The sequence below is a fragment of the Schistocerca americana genome, chromosome X (assembly GCF_021461395.2).
Source record: "Schistocerca americana isolate TAMUIC-IGC-003095 chromosome X, iqSchAmer2.1, whole genome shotgun sequence".
NCBI classification, from domain to species: Eukaryota; Metazoa; Arthropoda; class Insecta; order Orthoptera; family Acrididae; genus Schistocerca; species Schistocerca americana.
In genome coordinates this window covers 863,357,748-863,381,468 of record NC_060130.1, presented here as the reverse complement: position 1 = coordinate 863,381,468, position 23,721 = coordinate 863,357,748, and the positions used below count along the sequence as shown (strand labels likewise).

The following is a 23,721-nucleotide window of genomic DNA, read 5'->3' as shown; positions in this document are numbered from 1 at the left end:
AACAGCACGAGAATAAATAGTCTTTTTCTAGTGTTTTCAATAACCCGTCATTATGTAACAATTATAAGAATAACAGTGTCTTAAGACGAGAGCCTGAAAATAAATTAAATCTGAGTTTCTATTTATATGAGGACCACAGAGCCTCTTTGTTTAGAACCGCTGTGTTTCGAGGAATATGGGAATCACAGCGTTATTTTGTGAACAAAAAATGAAAAATAATTACACTAAGTTTCACTTTTAAAATAGGTCCGCCGTTCCTCATTGTCCAACAATTTGTTGAGTCTTCGACTGGTGGAGAAACGAGGGTGCTACAAAGATGCTGTCACTGATTCATACTCTCTCACAAGGCAAAAACGTGATTCCGACGAGGTTGTCAATAATGTTCTTGGTGTACCTCTCAGTCTAGAACAGTCAACGCCCTGAGAGGTTTTAGTCTGGAAACTTTGCAAGCCATTACAACGTCAATACTCTGCGTGTCTGTACAGTCGATTTATTGTTGTTATCGTATGCAAAATGGATGTGCATTATCTCTTATACTGGATAAAGAAATCTATTGATTGATGCATACTTTCTTCTAAAACGTGTGTTTGTTGTTGTTGTGGCCTTCAGTCCTGAGACTGGTTTGATGCAGCTCTCCATGCTACTCTATTCTGTGCAAGGTTCTTCATCTCCCAGTACCTACTGCAACCTACATCCTTCTGAATCTGCTTGGTGTATTCATCTCTTGGTCTCCCTCTACGATTTTTACCATCCACGCTGCCCTCCAATACTAAATTGGTGATCCCTTGATGCCTCAGAACATGTCCTACCAATCGATCCCTTCTTCTAGTCAAGTTGTGCCACAAACTTCTCTTCTCCCCAATCCTATTCAACAACTTCTCATTAGTTATGTGATCTACCCATCTAATCTTCAGCATTCTTCTGTAGCACCACATTTCGAAAGCCGGCCGAAGTGGCCGTGCGGTTAAAGGCGCTGCAGTCTGGAACCGCAAGACCGCTACGGTCGCAGGTTCGAATCCTGCCTCGGGCATGGATGTTTGTCATGTCCTTAGGTTAGTTAGGTTTAACTAGTTCTAAGTTCTAGGGGACTAATGACCTCAGCAGTTGAGTCCCATAGTGCTCAGAGCCATTTGAACCATTTTGAACATTTCGAAAACTTCTATTCTCTTCTTGTCTAAACTATTTATCGTCCATGTTTCACTTCCATACATGGCTACACTCCATACAAATACTTTCAGAAACGACTTCCTGACACTTAAATCCGTACTCGATGTTAACAAATTTCTCTTCTTCAGAAACGATTTCCTTCCCATTGCCAGTCTACATTTTATATCCTCTCTACTTCGACCATCATCAGTTATTTTGCTCCCCAAATAGCAAAACTCCTTTACTATTTTAAGTGCCTCATTTCCTAATCTAATACCCTCAGCATCACCCGACTTAATTCGACTACATTCCATTATCCTCGTATTGCTTTTGTTGATGTTCATCTTATATCCTCCTTTCAAGACACTGTCCATTCCTTTCAACTGCTCTTCCAAGTCCTTTGCTGTCTCTGACAGAATTACAATGTCATCGGCGAACCTCAAAGTTTTTATCTCTTCTCCATGCATTTTAATACCTACTCCGAATTTTTCTTTTGTTTCCTTCGCTGCTTGCTCAATATACAGATTGAATAACATCGGGGAGAGGCTACAACCCTGTTTCACTCCCTTCCCAACCACTGCTTCCCTTTCATTCCCCCTCAACTGCTATAACTGCCATCTGGTTTCTGTACAAATTGTAAATAGCCTTTCGCTTCCTGTATTTTACCCCTGCCACCTTCAGAATTTGAAAGAGGGTATTCCAGTCAACATTGTCAAAAAAGTCTACAAATGCTAGAAACGTAGGTTTACCTTTCCTTAATCTTTCTTCTAAGATAAGTCGTAAGGTCAGTATTGCCTCACGTGTTCCAATATTTCTACGGAATCCAAACCGATCTTCCCCGAGGTCGGCTTATGCTAGTTTTTCCATTCGTCTGTAAAGAATTCGCGTTAGTATTTTGCAGCCGTGACTTATTAAACTGATAGTTCGGTAATTTTCACATCTGCCAACACCTGCTTTCTTTGGGATTGGAATTGTTATATTCTTCTTGAAGTCTGAGGGTATTTCGCCTGTTTCATACATCTTGCTCACCAGATGGTAGAGTTTTGTCAGGACTGGCTCTCCCAAGGCCGTCAGTAGTTCTAATGGAATGTTGTCTACTTTCGAGGCCTTGTTTCGACTCAGATCTTTCAGTGCTCTGTCAAACTCTTCACGCAGTATCATATCTCCCATTTCATCTTCATCTACATCCTCTTCCATTTCCATAACATTGTCCTCAAGTACATCGCCCTTGTATTCCTTTTTGCCTGCTTCATTTACTGCATGTTTATGTTTTCTCCTTTCATCAATTAAATTCAATATTTCTTCTGTTACCCAAGGATTTCTACTAGCCCTCGTCTTTTTACCTACTTGATCCTCTGCTGCCTTCAATACTTCATCCCTCAAAGTTACCCATTCTTCTTCTACTGTATTTCTTTCCCCCATTCCTGTCAATTGTTCCCTTACGCTCTCCCTGAAACTCTGTATAACCTCTGGTTTAGTCAGTTTATCCAGGTCCCATCTCCTTAAATTCCCACCTTGTTGCAGTTTATTCAGTATATACTTTCGATTCCAGCCTGGGTAAAGCTTCAGTCAATTTCTCCACTCCAGATGCAGTCGTTCGATACCGAAAAGCCAAACGTATCCCACCACTTGGTGCTGAGTCAATAATGGGATCTAGAGAATATAGAATCTACAATCTGCTATCCAAACAAGAACATTTTCCGCCGTAGCGTAGTATGAACTATGTAGTTCCAAACATCTCTGCCAGCTGGATAGTACCGCTGACAAAACTATACATGCTTCCTCGATGTCAAGATGTAATGGCTTGTTTCTTGCAGGCTTGTGACGATGGAGACCAGTGGCCAACAGTATGAAAGCGTGGGAGGACAGTAGTAGCACTCACTTGCAGATGGATGTTTCTAACCACTTATGCAATTCACATGAATGGATTCACGATGGCTGCATCTAAACTGGCTCGATCTCGGCCCTCAGTTGTCGCTATAGATCCTCCTCTTTTTGGCGATTACGATGACCTTTTTCACTCTCCTCCTGAACATTTTTACTCACAATGTCGCAATTACTCCGGAGACTCTAATTGCTTCTGCAAAAGGGAACGTCAAGCGATTTCTACATACGGACAATGCAGTCGCTAATTTCCATAGATACATAATGCATGGTTTGAAAAGAGATTCTTGCCGTTATTCAGTTCGACGCAACTTATAGATAATATGTAACAGAATCTCTATCTGCAATACTGGAAGTAATCAGCTGACACAAGTCGCGTTTATTGATGAATCCGAGCAGAAAGAAAGTGGCGATTCTAGGCAGTTGTCGCTGACAGATACATTTGATCGTGACTATACAAGCGTTCCATGCATATTCAGTCTGCAGAGCGAGGTCGGCTGGGCATCCTGCATTGGATAAGCATTTTGTTACGTTTAAAACGTATCCAAATTCTAATACAAAACTGAAGCATTTAATGATGCTGTAAATTACTGTTGTAGTTGCACTGGACGAAATGAGACTCTAGTGAAGACACCGAGCTCGCATTCAGGAGAACGGCGGTTCAAACCCGCATATGGCAGTCCAGAATATTAGGCATTTAATCGTGCGCTTAAAACACTTACGGCTACTGCTGGGACAGTTCCCAATTTCCTTCCAGTCGTTTTCCAGTGCGAGCTTGTGCTCCACCTCTGATTATTTTATCGTGCTCCGGAAATTAAAATTAAAATTATATTAATACCTTCAGCTGCTGACAGCCGTTGATGTATATCAACGGAGACAGGTGAATGTGTGTGTCCCGACCGGGGCTCGAACCTGGTATCTCCTGCTTACATGGCAGACGCTCTATCCATTTTTCTTTAAATCTCATTTTGTTCGCTTTCGTTCGTTGCATCTGCTCGGGGCGGACGTCGTAAGACACCAATTTAAGTTAATTGTTGATAGGTTAAGTCAGTTTTTTTATTACAGAGGGCAGCTAACCCTCTGACCGAACACGCTGAGCTACCGTGTCGGCATCCATCTGAGCCACCAGGGCACAGAGGGTAGTGCGACTGCAGGGACTATCACGCGCACGCCTCCCGCGAGACCCACATTCTCACCTTGTATGTCCACACACTACATTCGTAGTGTCCCACCCCAAAACACTCATTACTCGTGGAAGACATTCTTACCAAGTCCCGTACGAGTTCGAGGAATATGTGTGCATCCGCACAGAAGAAGAAGATCAAGACCCGTATTGCCAGAAAGATTGTAAGTAGGCTGTTTAGGTTTTTATATTGGTAACGCCACGTAGCGCACTGTATGAAAATCACTGGCTGTGTTGTGTGCAGTCTGCGGCTGGGTGGCATTGTTGTAATATTCGCTATTGTAGTGTTGGGCTGTTGGCTGTTAACAGCGCGTAGCGTTGCGATGTTGGAGGTGAGCCGCCAGCAGTGGTGGATGTGGGGAGTGAGATGGCAGAGTTTTGAGAGCGGATGATCTGGACAGAGACAGTAAATTTGTAAGACTGGATGTCATGAACTGATATATATATATATATATATATATATATATATATATATATATATATATATATATATAAATGACTTTTGAACACTATTAATGTAAATACATTGTTTGTTCTCTATCGAAATCTTTCATTTGCTAACTATGCCTATCAGTAGTTAGGGCCTTCAGTAGTTTGAATCTTTTATTTAGCTGGCAGTAGTGGCGCTTGCTGTATTGCAGTAGTTCGAGTAACGAAGATTTTTGGGAGGTAAGTGATTTGTGAAAGGTATAGTTTAATGTTAGTCAGGGCCATTCTTTTGTAGGGATTATTGAAAGTCAGATTGCGTTGCGCTGAAAATATTGTGTGTCAGTTTAGTGTTGATCAGAATAGGTAAAGAGCGAAATGTCTGAGTACGTTCAGTATTGCTCAGCTGTTTGAAAATCAAATAATGTAAGAGGTTTACCAGCACAGTAATTCATAAATTTTTCCAAGGGGACGTTTCAAGATGTATGGATATGGTGTCTGTTCTTTCGGACACGTCCGAAAGAACAGACACCATATCCATATAAGTATTATACGCTAATGTTCCTATATTCTTTGATATTGAAGCAGTACTCAGCAGAACTTACAAGCTATTTTGCTGTCATCTACTACACATTATTCCTCAGAAATGTCTCTCATGTTCATAAGGTCACCCGAAACCCACTCATCTGTTCCACCTACTTGGTATTTCACACCTTGTTCCTTTGGTGACGTACTACTATCAGTATTCCAAATATTCGAGTAAAATTTTGCTTTGCTCACGGACAAAAACTGATTTTAGAAGCGAAAATTGACCAGGTTCGTTCTCCTCGCAGAAAGCAGTTCTAGAAAAAAATGAAGATACAACGTGTCTGGAAGGACGTGGTTCCTTTGGGAAAGAGGCGGCCTGTTTCCCAATTCGAGAGGATGCTATGTCTCTAATGTCCTCGTCACTGACTGTACGGAAACCCTATTTTATATAAAATATTCACAGTATTTCCGCTAACTTAAATACGTCTGCCGAACATTTTATGCAAGAAAGCCGTCGCGAGAAAAATTCTTTCCAAAATGCTATGTATACCTATATGAAAGTCAAACAGCCTGACAAAAACAGTGAAGCACCAAGGTGGGGAATAGGACACAAAATGTAACTTCACGGGTTGAGAGGCTACGTGATGTTGTTTCAGTGATTACAAAATCGAGACTAATTTACAAAGAACTTGGCAGTATAAGCCCACATATCACTATGATACTGCACGTCCTTTGGTCTGGATTCATGCACTGATTCGGTTGGGAAAGGAGTCATGAAGCCAATGTATCTTCTCCTGAGGCAACCAGACCCACTACTATTGTCACTGGTCCTTGATATTCTGGATCCTAGCACTTGGCAGGGTTGACGTCCCATACATATTCTGTCTGGGGATCTTGCTAGACACATAAGTGCATCAGCACCACGCAGGCAGTTCATAGAGTCATGTGCCGTCAGTAGTAGAGCATTGTCCTGTTGAAAAATTGCACCACGATACTGTCGGATGAGAAGCAGCTCATGAGAACTCAGGATGCCCGTGAGGTGCTGTTGCTCCAAGAGAGTTCGTTCAAGCATAACCAGCCATCATCTGAAGTCAGACCCAACAGACAGACCATCGCGCCGGTGGTTACCATCTCCGGGCCTCTCTAAAACATTGGAAGTGTGGAACCTCTCACTAGGTCGCTGCCATACAGGCCGACGACTGTCATCCACGGTAGCGCAGAACTGCGGTTCATCGCTGAACACAGTGAGATATCATTCATCAATAGCCCCTAATTCTCAGTCACGTCACCTTTCTAAGCGCAGCCGTTCATGTTGTAGTGTTAACGACAGCTTGAGCGTGAGGCGGTACTTCCCTGGTACGACTGCTGATAGTCTCCGACCAATGGTGTGGGATGTTACAGAATGTCACAGGAACCCCGTTTCTTGTTCCCAGATGGCAACTGCAGATATGAAGGGGTTAAGATGTGCTTGGTGCAGAATACGGTGATCGTCCCTTCTGGCAGTCAGAAGTGGTTGATCGGAAGCTTGACGGGAGTATGTCTGCCCTCGCGTTCCCATGCAGTCCAACTTGGGGTCTCCGTCACACGCAGATTCCTCACAAATTTGGATCTTGCACGATTCGAACAGCCGGCCAAATGGAGACCCACAATAAGGCCCCTTCAAACATGTTACCATCGTCAATTACAAATGCAGTGTGCGCGGAATCATCGAGACTGGATAGTAGATCAATGGAAAAATGTTTCCTGGTCAGATCCATTACATTTATTGTTAAACCAGGTCAATGGTCGTGTACAAACACTGCTACTCGAAACGTGCACCGCTCCAATGACGCAGGCCGATGAGGGCAGTAATATGCTGTGGCGGACATTCACCTGGGCTTTCATGGGACCTATGGTAGTAATGCCTTCATGCTTGATGTATTCCCCAGCGGCAATGGTATTTTCCAGCAGGATAACTGTCCGTATGACAAAGCAGGAAACGTGCTACAGTGGTTTGAGAGACATGACAGTGAACACACGTGTGTATCTTAGCCACTACATTCGCTTGATGTGAACCCAGTGAACACATCAGGGTCGCTACCGGCTCCAGTTACGGTCCCACAGGTCACCGGTCTTTAATTTACAGGAACTGCACGACATGAGCTGGTGCCACATACATCCTCCGAAAAGGTAGCAAGGTCTTTTCGAATCCACGTCACGCAGAACCGTTGCAGTATTCCGTTCCAAAGATGGACCAACACATTATCAGGCAGATGGTCATTAAATTCCGGCAAATCAGTGTATTTTGAACCACTCGTTGGCCTCTGCGAACAACTGAAATCTTAACTAAAGTCTTCCGAAATAAACGTGCTATTTTGTATAGATGTCTGCTTTACCCGCTGACATCTGAGGCTTCAACTAGTACTATCCGCCAAATTGTAATACGTAACACGCTAAATTGTGTGCTGTGTGGTGTGGAATCCGCATCAGGTGGGACTGACGGATGGCATCGAAAAAGTAAAAAAAGAAGGGGAACTCGTTTTGTATTATCGCGAAATAGTGGAGATAGTGTCACAGACATGATACGTGAATTGGAGTGGCAGTCATTAAAACAAAGGCGTTTATCGTTGCGACGGGATCTTCTCATGAGATTTCAATCACCAGTTTTCTCCTCCGATTGCGAAAACATTCTGTCGGCACCCACCTACATAGCGATAAATGATCATCACGAGAGTGAAACGGGAGAGAGACAGCTTGAAGGTGGTTCATTGAACCCTCTGCCTGGTGCTTTATTGTAAATAGCAGAGAAATCGCGTAGATGAATGGCAGTGGTTCTATCACGTTTCCCTGATGCGCACTCAAAGCACACACTTTTGCATTCAGGATGACTGGTTGCGTTTTGCAATATTTAACTTATATGCATAAGCTCTGACAAAAGAGAATACAACAATAAAATATCGCCGCTTGTGTGTTCTCGTAACTGTCGGGACGTGAATATGATGCGGTGAAACACATCAAAAGAATCTCTTTATCTCTTTTTCATGTTTCCCTGCTCCTACATCATCCACCTACTCCCTCTTTCTTGTACTCTTCCCCCCTCCCCCCTCCGTCCCTCCACGGCCCCTTCCAGTCGCTTGCCATTCCTACAGTGTGTATTGGTATCTCGGCCGTCCATCAGTATTCTGTTAGCGCCACCCCGCCTCGTAACTCAAGGACATATCACTTGAGAAGTAATCTTATATTTACGTCAGGCTTAGCACGAATGTAGGAGGGAGCTCCTGCGTGTTCGGCATGCCTCAGTTCCCCGGGGATGCACCGTACCTTCCGCGAACACAGACGTTCCCAGTCGTGGTACGCACTGCCTGAGCGATCGCCGCTTACGTGGAAAACCCGCGCCACGTGTAGTTCCGCGGGTTCACCTAGCCGAGTCCGAGAGAAAAAAAGGACGCTTGAATTTAGCGCGCACGCCCATCATTACGACGGCTGAGAGGGGATAAGGGCATGGGTTCCCCGCTCCGCGGCTCCCCGTTATATATCCTGCACTTCTTCCTATCTCTGCAGACGCCACACGTGATTGGAGGAGTGCGAGTCAACTCTCAGGTATGATCCACGGTGCAAATCGTCATTCAGTACTGAGTGCAGTTACAGTGGGCAGTTTTGCGCTGCCGATAGTGCCTCGTTTTAATGGAAACGGTGCTTACAACGCTTTTTCGCAGTCGACGTGGTTGTGATTTTTTATTTAAACGTGATGTACATACCGAAATCACAAAGCGGTGAAAGGTAATTCATCAATGTAGAAGGCGGAATTCCCGGACATTGTAGGAACCAAAGTAGACAAATCCAAGGAACGGAACGTATACTGTCTGTATCAGATAGAGTGTATTAATCTCGTGTCTCAGCGCTGCACCACGTCGTTTGAACTGTTTATTGTGATGTGACATTAATTTACTTACTTTCAGGACTTTCTGACAAAAAAGAAGCATAACTGATAGTGAGTTGGTCGTTATTGTTGTTCTGGCTAAGAAAATTAAGGAATATTTCAAGTGTATGAACCACGAAGATTCTAGATGAAATGTGCTAGGTGTGTAGAGCTGTGTTTTCTTAGAACGGTCCAGTGACACGATACACAGGTATAAGTGATGTTTGTGCGTTTCTGTTCTGAACTCCAGTGCTACAGTTTGTCGGGACATGTCGAATTGTCCGTAGTCCTGTTGAAGGAACCAGCTGGCATTCAACTGTATTGCTTTAGGAAGACCATGGAAAATGTACATTCTTTTGACTGGAGCAGGATTTAAACTCGGTTTGTCCCATCTGCGGTTATTACTGTGTGTGCGGTTAACTTTTCAGAAAATTTGGTTGAAAACGTTCTAAACTTGTTGGAGGTTGTTTATGTACATAGAAATTCAGGCCTCGCGACCTTCTACCAGATTAATAACTTGTAAGAGAACAAGAAATCTTTAATTATTGACGTTAGACACGTAGTACGATGGTTGTGTTTGCTCCTAGTTCGTTGGAATAGTCCAGATGTTAATTATCTATTAGCGCACCAGTTTTCAAAGTAATTGCAAACCAACAAAGCGTGGTATTGGCCACTGACAGATAAATGATTTTAGTCAAACGTAAGTAACGCACGAATATCGCTGTGTACACTTTTTGCGCGGGCAAAATAAGCATTTCGAATCGACTTATTTCAATTAGAGAATGCAGATAACCTCAAAGCGCCGTGAAAAGTTACTGGGACACGAAGCGCACTGTGAATCTGCAAATCTGTCCGTGCATCACAGGTGGAGAAAACCGTTTCCAGACAATCCCACAGCGTTCATGAAGCGAAGAACCTGGGAATCTCGTAGCGGCTGCCTCTGCTTTTGTCTCCACGGTGTTATTACAGGATGGTAACTTAGTTAAGTCTAATGCATAAATGCACAATGTCGGCATACAGGTTGTAACGAATGTTAGAATTCATTTTCTACTACTCTCTATACTACATTAATCATGCGAAACAAACAGGAACAAAACGTACTAGACTACCACATAAAATACCTTATTACGTAAATAGTTGAAAACGCCGTCTTGGTTAACTTGTAAGTCGTGAGGTAATCGCCAGTCGATATCTAAATAACAGGTTCCTTGACGGGTACGATGAGGCCACCAGACATTTATTTGTGAGGGCAATAGACAGCTCCTTTGTATCGCACCGCGTTACAAGATGCAGAAACTCTTCGCACTCATATTATGGAAGCTTAGAAAATTATATGCGGTACCATAACGATATAACATCGCACCCGACGTTCAATGCGATGGCGAGCTGATCTGATTTGTGTATCAATGCTAACGAAGGACATTTTGAACATTTGACGTAAGCAAGAGTTTCATGTCGTTTTGTTTCTGTGTGTCTTATGTGCTATGAAGAGTTGTAAAAAACGAGTTCTAAATAAAGCGTTTCAGGATCCTTTTAAAATCATGTATTTTCTTCCCACACAAGTGAGGAATCTGTACTGAAAATTTCGCTGCACCTTTTTCTATCCTCTGCGTACATAATGAGCAATCTGGGGCAGTGGTTAAGGCACTGGACTACAATTTGAGAGGAACGAGGTTCAAATTCCAAATCCTCGTCTGACCGTCTAGATTTCGGTTTTTTCTGCCTTCCCTAAAGTGACTAAGGCTGCTTCCACCGCGGGGTCCTATTAAAGGTAGATTACCTTCCCTAACCTTCCGAAATCATTATTTCTGTGAGTGTATACATTAGACAGGACTTCATGTGCGTAACTTACTTTTGTCAATGAGTACTAAAGAGTACCACAGGCTTACATTGTTAGTTCCGATAAATCACCATTGATAATACTCCTTTACGAACAAGAAATGGAAAAGTTTTGCAATTTAGTTCAGAACGTTGATGCACAGTCTCGTGATTACAAACTTTGCACTACTGACTCTCGAACTGATCTGTTCTCAAGATGATGAGGAAAGATTCTTCCGGGGGCAGTGATCTTCCACCACAGGTAACTCACAGACTTGACTAGCTGCAGTATTTCGAACTATGCTGAATCTATACTGCTAACTATACAGAGATGTAAGATAAATACTCCTTTTCCCATAGCTTATAGTTGTTAACGGATTATAAGCTTTTATATTTGGCGCTGTAGTAAAGCACTGCATTATTTTACAAGATCAATAACGTATGTACATCTGCATCTACACACTGCAATCTGCACCTTATTGCTTGGCAGAGGCTGCATTACACTAATTTAAACCTACGTGTCTACAGCTCTTTTCTCAAAGTGCCCATGGGAGCTCACATTTCCTTTATTTCATCGCGCTGGTCATTCTTCTCTATGTAGGTGGGGGGAAACAGAATATTTTGTTATTCAGAGGAGAAATGAATTGTTTGAAATTTCATGAAAATATTTCTCCGCAATGAAAACAACAACAACATGAAAAATGGCTACATTTCAATGCTTGCTAGCTCAATTCGGTTCTCATATCCCTGACAATATCTCCCCCATTCAGCTGTAGTACGAAATGAGCCGCCCTTCTTTCGACTTTTTCGATTTTGTCTGTCAATCCTACCTGCTGCGGATCCCAACACACACCGTAGCTATATTCTAAAAGAGAACGGATAAGCGTAGTTTTAACAGAATACATAGCGGATTTGTTGCATCTACTAAGTGTTTTGGCAATAATACTCAGTTTTTGGTTTGCGATCCCTAGATCTGTAGTTGAATCGAAAACTCCTGCAGTTGTGTCATTAATAACGTAGTAGAAATGAAGCCGAACCCTCTTAGGACTCACGTGGAGTACATCATACGTTTATTGTCCAACCTCAACTGCCATTTTTCGCACGATTCAGATAGCTTCCCTAATTCATTTCATAATTAGTTTTGACCTTGTGTTGACTTCATTAAAGGAAACTCCACTGGATAATCGGGTGTGGCGGCTAAAAAAAGTCGTTCCAGCGTAGAGCTAATGTAACTGCGCAGTCTTCCGCATCTACTCAGCTAACCTAAAAGTTTTCTGGTACGGCTCTGTGTTATATTATAAAATAGCACTCACTGAATAAAAACCGACATTAACGGCTGCAACTAGTTTCATATCTTATTCTATCCACCACGATAAAGGTTTTTCATCATTTCGACGTGAATGCAGGAGTGTATCTCGATGCCAGTCCACGGTCGATTTTTGGGGACGCGTTTCACAAAGCAGAGTTAATGACCTTTTTCTAAGGACCTGAAAGTCTTCCCTCACAAAATAAATAGCTACCCGTAGTAAATACTTCTCATATATCTGCGGCTAAGTGATAAATACTCGCTGAGACGGTATACATGGAAAATAAGCGGCAGGCGGTGTTCACGTGCGTCAGGAAGGCGCTGTGCGGTTGGTTCACCTTGGAATCAGCTGGCATGTGGTTCTCTGCGCTGATGACGCAGCAGAGTGACGCTACAGACGCCGTGCCACCGCAGAACCACCTTCGAAGCGCAGGTGGTGCCCCTGTTCTGACATAGCTTGGGTAAGCAGCCTTCTGACACAGCGCAGGGCCATTTCACCCTCATCTCTTTCGTGTGAAGAAACCAAAAGTAAACGTCAGGGGACAGGCACATTTCTCCAAGCTAATATATAGTCTCGGTGGCGATCACTAGAATTCCTATCGAGGTAGGTCTAGCTTAAGGGGGGTAGGACGTCAAACGGGCCGACTTGGAGCAGGAGAGGCATCACAGGACATTTTAATTTCTAGTGTCTATGCTTTTACAAATAAATTCATAAAACTTTGTCAGCATCACCAGGAAGGATTCAGGATTCACACTCATTGCAGTGGAAGTTCTAAAACATAACAAAATAAATCTTTTTTACGTGTGAAATTTCATCATTTTTTCACTTACTAATGGCTGCATTTGTTGCTATAGGTACACTTTTCTTCATAAGTTAGAGAGATTCTTCGATGAATTTTGCACAGCATACATACCATACTTACAGGTGTATGAAACTCTAGAATTTATTTAATTTATGGAAAAACGAATGATCTGTTGTATTTCAAACTTCATGTTCAGAAAAAAACACAAATTTTGTAGCTAATTACCTCAATTTTTACCACAGTTTTTGATAGATTTGGAAAATTCTAGAGTTTCATACACCTTTAAGTATGGTTTGTATGCTGTGCAAAATTCATCGAACCATCTCTCTTAGTTATGAAGAAAAGTGTACCTATAGCAATAAATGCTGCCATTAGTAAGTGAAAAAAATGATGAAATTTCACATGTAAAAAAAAAAAATTACTTTGTTATGTTTTCGAACTTCCACTGCTATGAGTGTGAATTCTGAATCCTTCCTGGTCATGCTGACAAAGTTTTATGAATTTATTTGTAAAAGTATAGAAAATGTCCTGTGGTGCCTCTCATGCTCCAAGTCTGCCCGTTTGACGTCCTACCCCCCTTAAAGTAACTAATTTTCTTCGTGAGTGTTACAAAGACAACTAAGTTCCTTTTATTTTTTTTTTTTTTTTTTGCTGGAACTTCAGGAATCTGTGTTGTGACGGAGGCTGTAGAGATCACCATCTTACTTCATGTGGCTACAGCATTTCCTTTACTTTCACATATTCCCGACAACTGTCGGCTGGAATATCGTCCGATGTTGTTTGTTGTTGTGATCTTCAGTCCGAAAAGTGGTTTGATGCATCTCTTCGCGATAGTCTATTTCGTGCAAGTTTCTACATCTCTGGATGTCTACTGCAACCTACATCCGTTTGAACCTGCTTATTGTGCTCAAGCATTGGTCGCCCTCTTCAATGTTTACCTCCCCTTCTCAGAGCCGTTCTCACCTCCGTTACCAAATTGACAATTCCTCTGTGCCTTTGGACGTTTCCTATCGATTTATCTCTTTTTTTAAACAAGTTGGTTCTTCGAATTCGAATCAGTCCGTACTCGTTAGTTTAGCAACCTAATCTTCAGTATTCTCATGTAGCACTACATTTTAGATGTTTATATTCACTTCTTGTGTGAACAGTTTATCTTCCACACGCCAAGATTATCTTCCACACGCCACTACAGAAAAGTACTTTCAGAAAAGGTTTCCTAAAATGTTATTTGTGTTCTATGCTGACAAATTCGTCTTTTCCAAAACGCTTTTCTTGCTGTTGCCGATCTGAATTTTAAATCCCCTCCGCTTCGAGCAATCACAGTTACTTTGCTGCCCAAATCACAAAATGCGTCTGAAATGGACAAAGGCGATTTCCTTCCACGACTATCGCTTACCTAAGCTTGTTAGCCGTCTCTCATTACCACGATGTCGACAGGTTTGTCAACCCCAAATCTTCCTTCCTTCTTGCTGTTGGGTGTTCATTTGTGCTTGTGTGTTTTAACTTTTGTATGCTCTTTATTATTTCTGCTTGTTGTGAAATGGAATATGTGAGCATAAAAATCACTTTAGGTGACGAGAAGGCAGTGGTTTCCCAAAGACCATCCAGACATATATTTGAATTGACCGAAGGAAGCAGAGAATTGAATTAGAATTACGTAGCCCCCCCTCCCCTTCCAGTACCATCACAATGCATTGCGCCACGTTTTACAGTTGCTCCAAGCACCTGCAAAACACTTAATGCTGAACACCCTGGACAGTCGCGAAATGACGTGTAGGATTTCACTTGATAGGGTACCGAGCGAGGTGGCCCAGTGGCAAATGGCAACTCAGACATCCAGATTTGTGTTTTCCGTGGTTACCCAAATCGCTTAAAGCAAATGTCGGAATGATCCCTTGAAAAGGACACGAGATGTTAAAGCCTAATCTTCCCTCCGTTTTCATTTCCTTTCTGATGAACAACTAATTAATCAAAATTATAGCGGTGGCGCTCACTGAGATATCCAAGGCGTTGTTAGTTCGCCTCTGACAGCTGTACCTGAGCTGAGTGTATCGATTCTTTTCCATTCGGGAAACCCCAACGAGCCGTATGAAACGGGTCTGTTGAAGTAGCGTACGCAAACTAGTCCCTGAAAGACCGGTTACACGAAAATTTACGTTTAAGCTCACTTGATAGCCTTCTCAGAATTTATTTATTTTATTTATTTAACCTGATCTGATCAGGCCGTCTCTTACATCGGACCAGGTTTTCACACATATAGCATCTTTTTCCCATCATAGTTACCTAAGAATTAACAATTTTAATATGACAAATAGTGTTAGAAAGAGCTGAGTGTCCACAGAGAAGATGAGTAAATAATACTGACTATGAACCAATAAAGTTAACACTGACAATGCTTCTACTACTGCTGTTGCTATTGCTACCGCCACAAATAATGACAATAATGATAATAATTGTAATAATAACGGCAATAATAAGAGTGGCAGGTACAAAATAGATGTTTTCTGATACAGGGAGATATGGGCAAAGGGAATTTAAGGAGGCAGCAACAGCTAAGAATAGCGGGAAATGAGCAAGATATGGTTGGAAAGAAGGAGACACAGAGGTTACGAATGCATGCAGGAACAATGGTAGTTGTTATTGTTGCCTCATCAGATATGTCATTAACTGTGATATACATTTCTCTAATGTAATGCGGGAGGTTATTCCAGAGTCGAGTTTCTGCAACCGAGGAGGACTTCGAGAAGTGGCTGAACGATAGAGTGGGGCAGAAAGGATTTTGCTGTGCTGGAACGGGTGTTTCTGCCGTTTCTGTTCAGTCAAGAGCGTCAAGGTCGAGGAGAGGTGTGAGGGAAAGTGTATGTTGATAAACAGAAGAGAAAACAGAGTGTGTGGAAATATCTGCTCCTGTCTGCACCCGACCAGGATAGCTGTACATATGATGATGAAGTATGATCCAAAAGTCGAACATCACAGATATAACGAACACAAGCATTCACAATCAATTCCAGGGGCCCTGAGCGTTGCTGAGACAGATCTTGCAGGCTAACATCGCTTAATCAGTAACTGGAAGTGTTTGTACCAGTTTCTTTTTCAGGTCAAAAGGGAAGAGCTTTTTACATTCTTTTAGGACATGGAGAGATACTGATGCCTTGCAGTTACGTATTCAGTCCAACTTAGATTTTCATCTATTATTACTCTTAGGCTCTTTGCTGAGAGGGAAAAGTTATCGATATTTGGTACCAACAATTTGCATTACATTCCTAGTATAGGACAGAAAAATCTATGTTCAAATAGACTGGAGCTTACAACACAGTTTAAGACTATGGTGTAAAGGCTAGGAATGATGTTTTAGGATTTGTTTTTTGTAATCGCACATTTCACGAGACGCAACTATCAAAAAGCGGTTACAGACCCGTTATCTTCACATTAATATGTAATCGTAGCTGGGACTTCAATAAGTGCGTCACATTTGCCATAATAAGGGCAAAATATTTGTGAATGGATTATTCACGATGTATAGTTTGACTATAGTTGTTGCGAGAGAAAGAAGAATATAATTAGGAAGAAGAGTAATATATTCCTGTAAGTGACAGAAATCAGACTTCCAGTGTATTGTTCTTACTCTGCAGTAGGAGCTACTCTCTTTACTCGCCTAGTTCTAACACACCTGTCGGCTGATGCTTTTTCAGCTCTCGGAAAGACAAATCGTGGAAAAGTTCTATCAGTATATTTCCGAAGACCATTTCGATATGAAAGAGAAGCCCTTTCACTAGAGCGCTTTGTAAATCGGTCTTAACTACTGAAGTGTAGTTCTCATTTCTGCTTAATCCAGTCCTAAGAAAACGAGTTAGGATCTTGAGGTTAGTCCAGGTTTTATTCGAGCAGATGTCTGAATCTGAGTGAAACCTAGACTTAACTGTTGATAGTAATCCTTTAAAACTGCTTCACAAATACGACGCTACATCTTCCTTCTATAGACATACTACTGGTACAAACATTACGCTACATCTCACTCGATGGACGTAAATCATAAAAAGTTAGTTCCGATAACTGCTAGAAGCTGCGATCGGAGACAGGACAGACCAAAGCACTTCAGTAACGCTCAATTAGAGCTCCATAACACACTGGTCAGCCATAACATTATGACTATCGATCTACTATCGATACAAACTCGTCCAGGCAACAGCAGCGTCACCTGGCGAGGAATGACTGCTAGTCAGACGCATGCACGGTTCATGTAGTATCAGTGAGTGTGCTGTTCGTGTGTAGAAAGGGGGAACGCGCGCGATCTATCTGAGTTTGACCGAGGGCAGATTGTGATGGCCCGGAGGTTCAGCACGAGCATTTCGGAAACTGCAGGACTTGTTGGGGGTTGGAGGAGTGCTGTGATGAGTGTCTCGACACTTGGTGAAGTCTAGGTGAAACCACCTCCAGACGTCATAGGGTTGGGCGGCCACCCCTCATTATAGATGTCGGGTGTCGTAGGGTGAGCTAACTGGTAAAACACGACAGCAGGCGAACTGTGGCGGAACTAACATTCGACGTTAACGGTGGGTGGAGTACAAGTGCGTCTGAACACACAGTGCACCGATATCTCTTAATAACGGCCCTCCGCAGCCGACGACTTACGCATGTGCCAATGTTAACGCTATGACTTCGGCAATTTCGACTGAAATGGGCACGTGACCATCGTCACCGGACGTTGGTGCGGTGGCAGAGCGTTGCATGGTCTGATGAATCCCGATACCTTCTTCACCATGCCAGTGGGAGGGCGCGAATCCGTCGTCTCCCAGGGAAACAGTTTCTTGACAGTTGTACTGTGGGACAGAGACGAGCTGACAGCGGCTCTATTGTGCTCTGGGGAACATTCACGTGGACATCCATAGGTACAGTTGAGCTCATGCAAGGTACACAGGTTGCGGACAGTGTACACCCCTTCATGATGATCATCTTTCCCGACAGCAGTGGCATTTTTCAACAAGGTAATGCACCACATCACACGCTCAGGAGTGTGATCGAGTGGTTCGTGGTACACAGTGTCGAGTTCCAGTTGATGTGCTGGTCCCCCAAGTCGCCAGAACTGAATCCGATAGAACACACCTGGGAAATCATTGAATGTACCGTTCGAGCTCATCGCCCCTCTTCCCGGAATTTACGGGAATTAGGTGACTTGTGTGCACAGATGTGGTGCCAACTCCCTCCAGCTACCTACCAAGACCTCATTGCTTCCACGTGACAACGTGTCGCCGCTGTTATCCGTTCCAAAGGTGGGCGCTGATGGTCATAATGTTCTGGCTGACCAGTGCATGCATGCTACGAGCAGCTGAGGCGAATGCAGGCCACAGGTACAAAGGAGAAACCACCACTTTCTTGTCAGACAGGAAGAAAATGTGCACTCAGTTTTTCAGCACATTCCTAGCGAATTCCAGAGGCCTTGCTTTTCAACACTTGTTAAAGCGTTGTTCCGAAGTGACAGGAGAATCTTTTCGCAGTTTAAAGAGAATTTGTGTAGAGAAACAAATAATGAACTTTCAGTAGCACCAGGAATAATTACCTCGTTCACCTCTGATCTTCTGTGCTAAAACGAATAATAATAATAAATAAAATATTTACAAAAACATTTTACATGTTAAGAATTTTCACGTAAATTTTTTTTAAAAAAATGAGTTACTTATATTTCTTTCCTTGTGGAAACTGTTAGAAAGTGATGCAAAGAATTTCAATATTCGGCAGAATATAACTACTATAGATGTTTATATCAGCTGAAGCATTGAATCACAACTGAGATCAGTCAGCGGATACCTGTGGCAACAACACGTCGCTGTATTGAGTGGAACTGACGTGCAGACACAGTTGTAGTTAAAGCATATGCCAAGTTCCCATTCATAGGTTGAATACCGGAAGAATACAGTTTGTCAGCGAAGGAGGTTAGTTACAGGATATATAGATACCCTGAAATTCTGCGCAACAGTGGCGATTCGTGCGTATACATTCCGGGTGTTCACAAATATTTAAAATCAGGTGAATTGGAGAGTGTGTACTTAATAGCATCTGCTGTATAACAATTATGCTTATCAACAAGTTTACTATAGGCACTGCCAATAATAATAACGACAGTAATAATAATAATATGATGCGTAACGCATCTGACAAGAGAAAGAATTGTTTTTGTGGAATTTTGTTGTTTTATACAAAGTTAAGTAGAATAAGAACAGTTTGGGGCAATAACGAAATAATGCGTAAGCTTTTGCAGCTCTCCATTTCGCATTTTTGCCTAAGTGGTAGTTTTCGTGTTTTCCATTTTTTCAGACAAATATACAAAATCCCTAACAGATGCATTATTTCACGAATTCACGTCCAGGCTGAAAATCAGACATTCTTACGCTGCACTCACACAGCGACTTGTGTTAATGGTACGCTTCCTTGTTAACTGTTCGCTTGTAGTTACCCTTATTTGATTTCATCACCCTCTTAATCAAAGCACTGTTCTCAAAGGCCCTAGTGCCGCTTGTAGTTACACTTATTTGATTTCATCACCCTCTTAATCAAAGCACTGTTCTCAAACGCCCCAGTGCAGGCCGCTGTGGAAGAGCGGTACTAGGCGCTTTAGTCCGGCATCACGCTGCTGCTGCGGTCGCAGATTTGAATCCTGCCTCGGGCATGGATGTGTGTGATGTGCTTAGGTTAGTCAGGTTTGTTTGTTGTTGTGGTCTTCAGTCCAGAGACTGGTTTGATGCAGATCTCCATGCTACTCTATCCTGTGCAAGCTTCTTCATCTCCCAGTACCTACTGCAACCTACATAGTTCTGAATCTGTTTATTGTATTCATCTCTTGGTCTCCCTCTACGATTTTTACCCTCCGCGCTGCCCTCCAATACTAAATTGGTGATCCCTTGATGCCTCAGAATATGTCCTACCAAGCGACCCCTTCTTCTAGTCACGTTGTGCCACAAATTTCTCTTTTCCCCAATTCTATTTAATACCTCCTCATTAGTTGTGTCATCTACCCATCTAACCCTCAGCATTCTTCTGTAGCACCACATTTCTTGACCAAACTGTTTATCGTCCACGTTTTACTTCCATACGTAGCCACACTCCATACAAGTACTTCCAAAAACCACTTCCTGACACTTAAATCTATACTCGATGTTAACAAATTTCTCTTCTTCAGAAACGCTTTCCATGCCATTGCCAGTCTACATTTTATATCCTCTCTACTTCGACCATCATCAGTTATTTTGCTCCCCAAATAGCAAAACTCGTTTACTACTTTAAGTGTCTCATTTCCTAATCTAATTCCCTCAGCATCACCCGACTTAATTTGACTAATTCCATTATCCTCGTTTTGCTGTTGTTGATGTTCATCTTATATCCTCCTTTCAAGACACTGTACATTCCCTTCAGCTGCTCTTCCAGGTCCTTTGCTGTCTCTGACAGAATTACAATGTCATCGGCGAACTTCAAAGTTTTAATTTCTTTTCCATGGATTTTAATTCTTACTCCGAATTTTTCTTTTGTTTCCTTTACTGCTTGCTCAATATACAGATTGAATAACATCGGGGAGAGGCTACAACGCTGTCTCACTCCCTTCCCAACCACTGCTTCCCTTTCATGCCCCTCGACTCTTATAATTGCCATCTGGTTTCTGTATAAATTATAAATAGCCTTTCGCTCCCTGTATTTTACCCCTGCCACCTTCAGAATTTGAAACAGTAGTTCTAAGTATAGGGGGCTGATTACCTCAGATGTTAAGTCCCATAGTGCTCAGAGCCATTTGAACCATGAAAGGCCCTAGTTCCTTTGCGGTTAACTTTTCCTGGTAGTTTACTTTTCCGTTCCCAGAACGCGATTTTCACTCTGCAGTGGAGTGTGTGTTAATACGAAACTACCTAGCAAACTAAAACTGTGTGCCGAACCAGACTCAAACTCGGGACCTTCGCCATTCGCGGGCAAATGCTCTGTCGACTGAGTTACCCAAGCACGACTCACAGCCCATCCCCATCCTCGCTGGTGTACTTTTCCGTTAGCATTTCAAATTGATTTAACATCGTTCATGTTTACACTGTTACGAAAGCCGATTCCCTCATAGTAAACAACCAGTTTCAAACACAAAATGCCGTTGGTGGAAATGATTACACTCAAATGGTAATGTCTGCCACCATGATCACTTGACTAGAATACAAATGAGACGCTGAGATCGATAAGGGCCTAAATCACACCGTTGTCTGTTCAACTTTTAAGTGAATATCAGAGAAACCTGTGATACAGCTTTTCGTGAATTTTCATATAATTATACAAAGTGGGTCTGTAGCACAGATAAACCTGACTCACCATAAGATCAACAGACTTCAGAAGTATGAATAAATGCTACAGTCTCGCAATCGACGCTGATGTGCTTCTAGGCCCTTATGATTCTCAGTGCCTCAAATGGCAAAATTCATAACTTAATATGCTGTATCTCATTCAGAATCACACAAAACAGGTTTTCTCTCAGTACATCTTTAACATGTACTGACATCTGATCGAACTTTACTACAATATATAGCGAATGAATAAGCTTATCTGAGGGGTATGTTTTCATCTAGCAGGATTTATGCCAAGCTAAAGTGGGTTAAAAGTCTGTCGCGTTGTGCTACCTCCTGGTGGCACTGACGTGAACTTTTAGTTGAATGGCAAGGGCTAGCTGTGCACATCGTGAACTGTGCACATTGTTTATCAAATCCGTATGTATTTGGCCTGCAAGGCAATTACGTCACGCGGGTTGCGCATACCAAAAGCCCCTTAAACCGTACACGACTGAGAATGTGCTCGCAGCCCTGTTGCCAATTTTCACGGTGTCTGGAGGAGCAGTATTGCGATAGATTTAAGTGCCACATGTATGAAACTGCAGCATCTACGATACGTCTAACAACATTAAAAGAAGGTGTCGAAAGTAATGGAGTTCACGTGCACTTGTGCTCTTTTAACACCGGAGCTGCTACTGCTGCCCAAACGTATGGAATAAAAATTACGTGTGCTAACAGAGGCATTGGCGTCTACTGTGTAAGAGTACAACAGCACGTGAACACCCTAACTTTTGACACCTTTCGGATATACTATTTTCCTTTGAATGATGTTAAATATAACATATAACATACATGCTGCATTCTGAAAGATACGGCACGTAAACCTACCGCGCTATTGCTGCCCTAGACTACCTGAAACTTGGCATCAGGGTCGCAAGCATCCCTTCAGTTGTGCACGTTTTAAGGAGCTTTTGCGCATGCTCAACTCTCGTGAAGTAATTGTCTTATGGGACAAATACAAACGGATTTGATAAACAATGAGCACAGTTCACGATGTGCACAGGTAGCCTTTACCATTCAACTAGAAGTTTATGCCAGTGCCACCAGGTGGAAGCACAGTGACAGACTTTTATCCCTACTTGCTAAGCATAAATCCTGCTAGATGATACCACGCTCCTCAGATATGCTAATGCACTCACTATATAGTAAAATTATACTGGACGTCAGTACACGTTAAAACTGTACTGACAGTAAACCTATTTTGTGTGTTTCTGAATGAATCATAGAATACTACGTTATGAATTTTATCATACAGTAATCATAAGGGCCTCAAGCACATCTCCCTCGATTTTGAGAGTGTAGCATTTATTCATACTTCTGAAATCTGTTGATCTTATGGTCAGTCAGGTTTATCTGTGTTGTAGGTCCACATTGTATACATGAAAATTCACAGAAGGCTGTATTACTGGTTTCTCTGGTATTCACTTGAATGTGGGATTGATGGCGGCGTGCTTCAGGCCCTTATAGATCTCAGCGCCTCATTTGTAATCTAGTTAAGTGACCATGTTGGTAGATATTACTACTTAAGTTCAATCGCTTACACAACGGCCATTTATGTTTGGAGTTGGTTGTTTATCGTACGGGAATCGGCTATGGTGTGTAGTGTAAACGTGAACTATGTTGAACCTATTTTAAATGCTAACAGAAAAGTAAAGCTGTGACGACGCATCGTGAGTCGTGCTAGGTCAGTCGGTGGACCTACAACAGGCAAAGGTCCCGAGTTGGAGTCTCGGTCCGACACACAGCTTTAATCTGCCAGGAAGTTTCATATCAGTGCACACTCCACAGCAGAGTGAAAATCTCATTCTGGGAACGTAAAAGGAAATTACCAGGAAAATTTAGCCGCAAAGGAACTAGGGCCTACGAGAACAGATCCTTTGATTGAGGGAGTAACGAAATCAAATAAGCGTAACTACGAGCGAACATTTAACAAGGGAAGTGTACAGGTTAGCACAAGTTGTTCTGTGGGTGCAGCGTAAGAATATCTGATTTAAAAAAAAAATAAAAAATAAAAAGTTTCAAATGGCTCTGAGCACTATGGGACTTAACATCTGAGGTCATCAGTCCCCTAGAACTTAGAACTACTTAAACCTAACTAACCTAAGGACATCACACACACCCAAGCCCGAGGCAGGATTCGAACCTGCGACCGTAGCGGTCGCGCGGTTCCGGACTGAAGCGCCTAGAACCGCATGGCCACACCGGCCGGCTCTGATTTTCAACCCGGAAGTAAATTCACGAACTAATACATCTGTTAGGGAACTTGTACATTTGTCCAAAAAAATGGAAAAGCGCAAAAATTCCCACTTACGCAAAAATGCGGAGCGGAGAGTTGCGAAAGCTTACACATTATTTCGTTATTGCCCTAAACTGTACTTCAT

The 23,721-nt window shown here is 42.4% G+C and overlaps 1 protein-coding gene across 2 annotated transcripts in view; it reads left to right on the top strand.

Moving 5' to 3' along the window:
- Positions 1-8,466: 8,466 nt before the first annotated feature.
- The window catches only part of LOC124555521 (organic cation transporter protein-like), a 241,744-nt gene continuing 226,489 nt past the window's right edge, over positions 8,467-23,721 (top strand). Inside the window, exon 1 of one of the 2 annotated variants that reach the window (XM_047129472.1) lies at positions 8,467-8,746. The gene's annotated coding sequence lies outside the window, so the exon portion shown is untranslated. Of the gene's footprint in view, positions 8,747-10,000; positions 10,039-23,721 lie in introns of those variants that run through there. The other variant, XM_047129473.1, reaches the window with a different exon arrangement.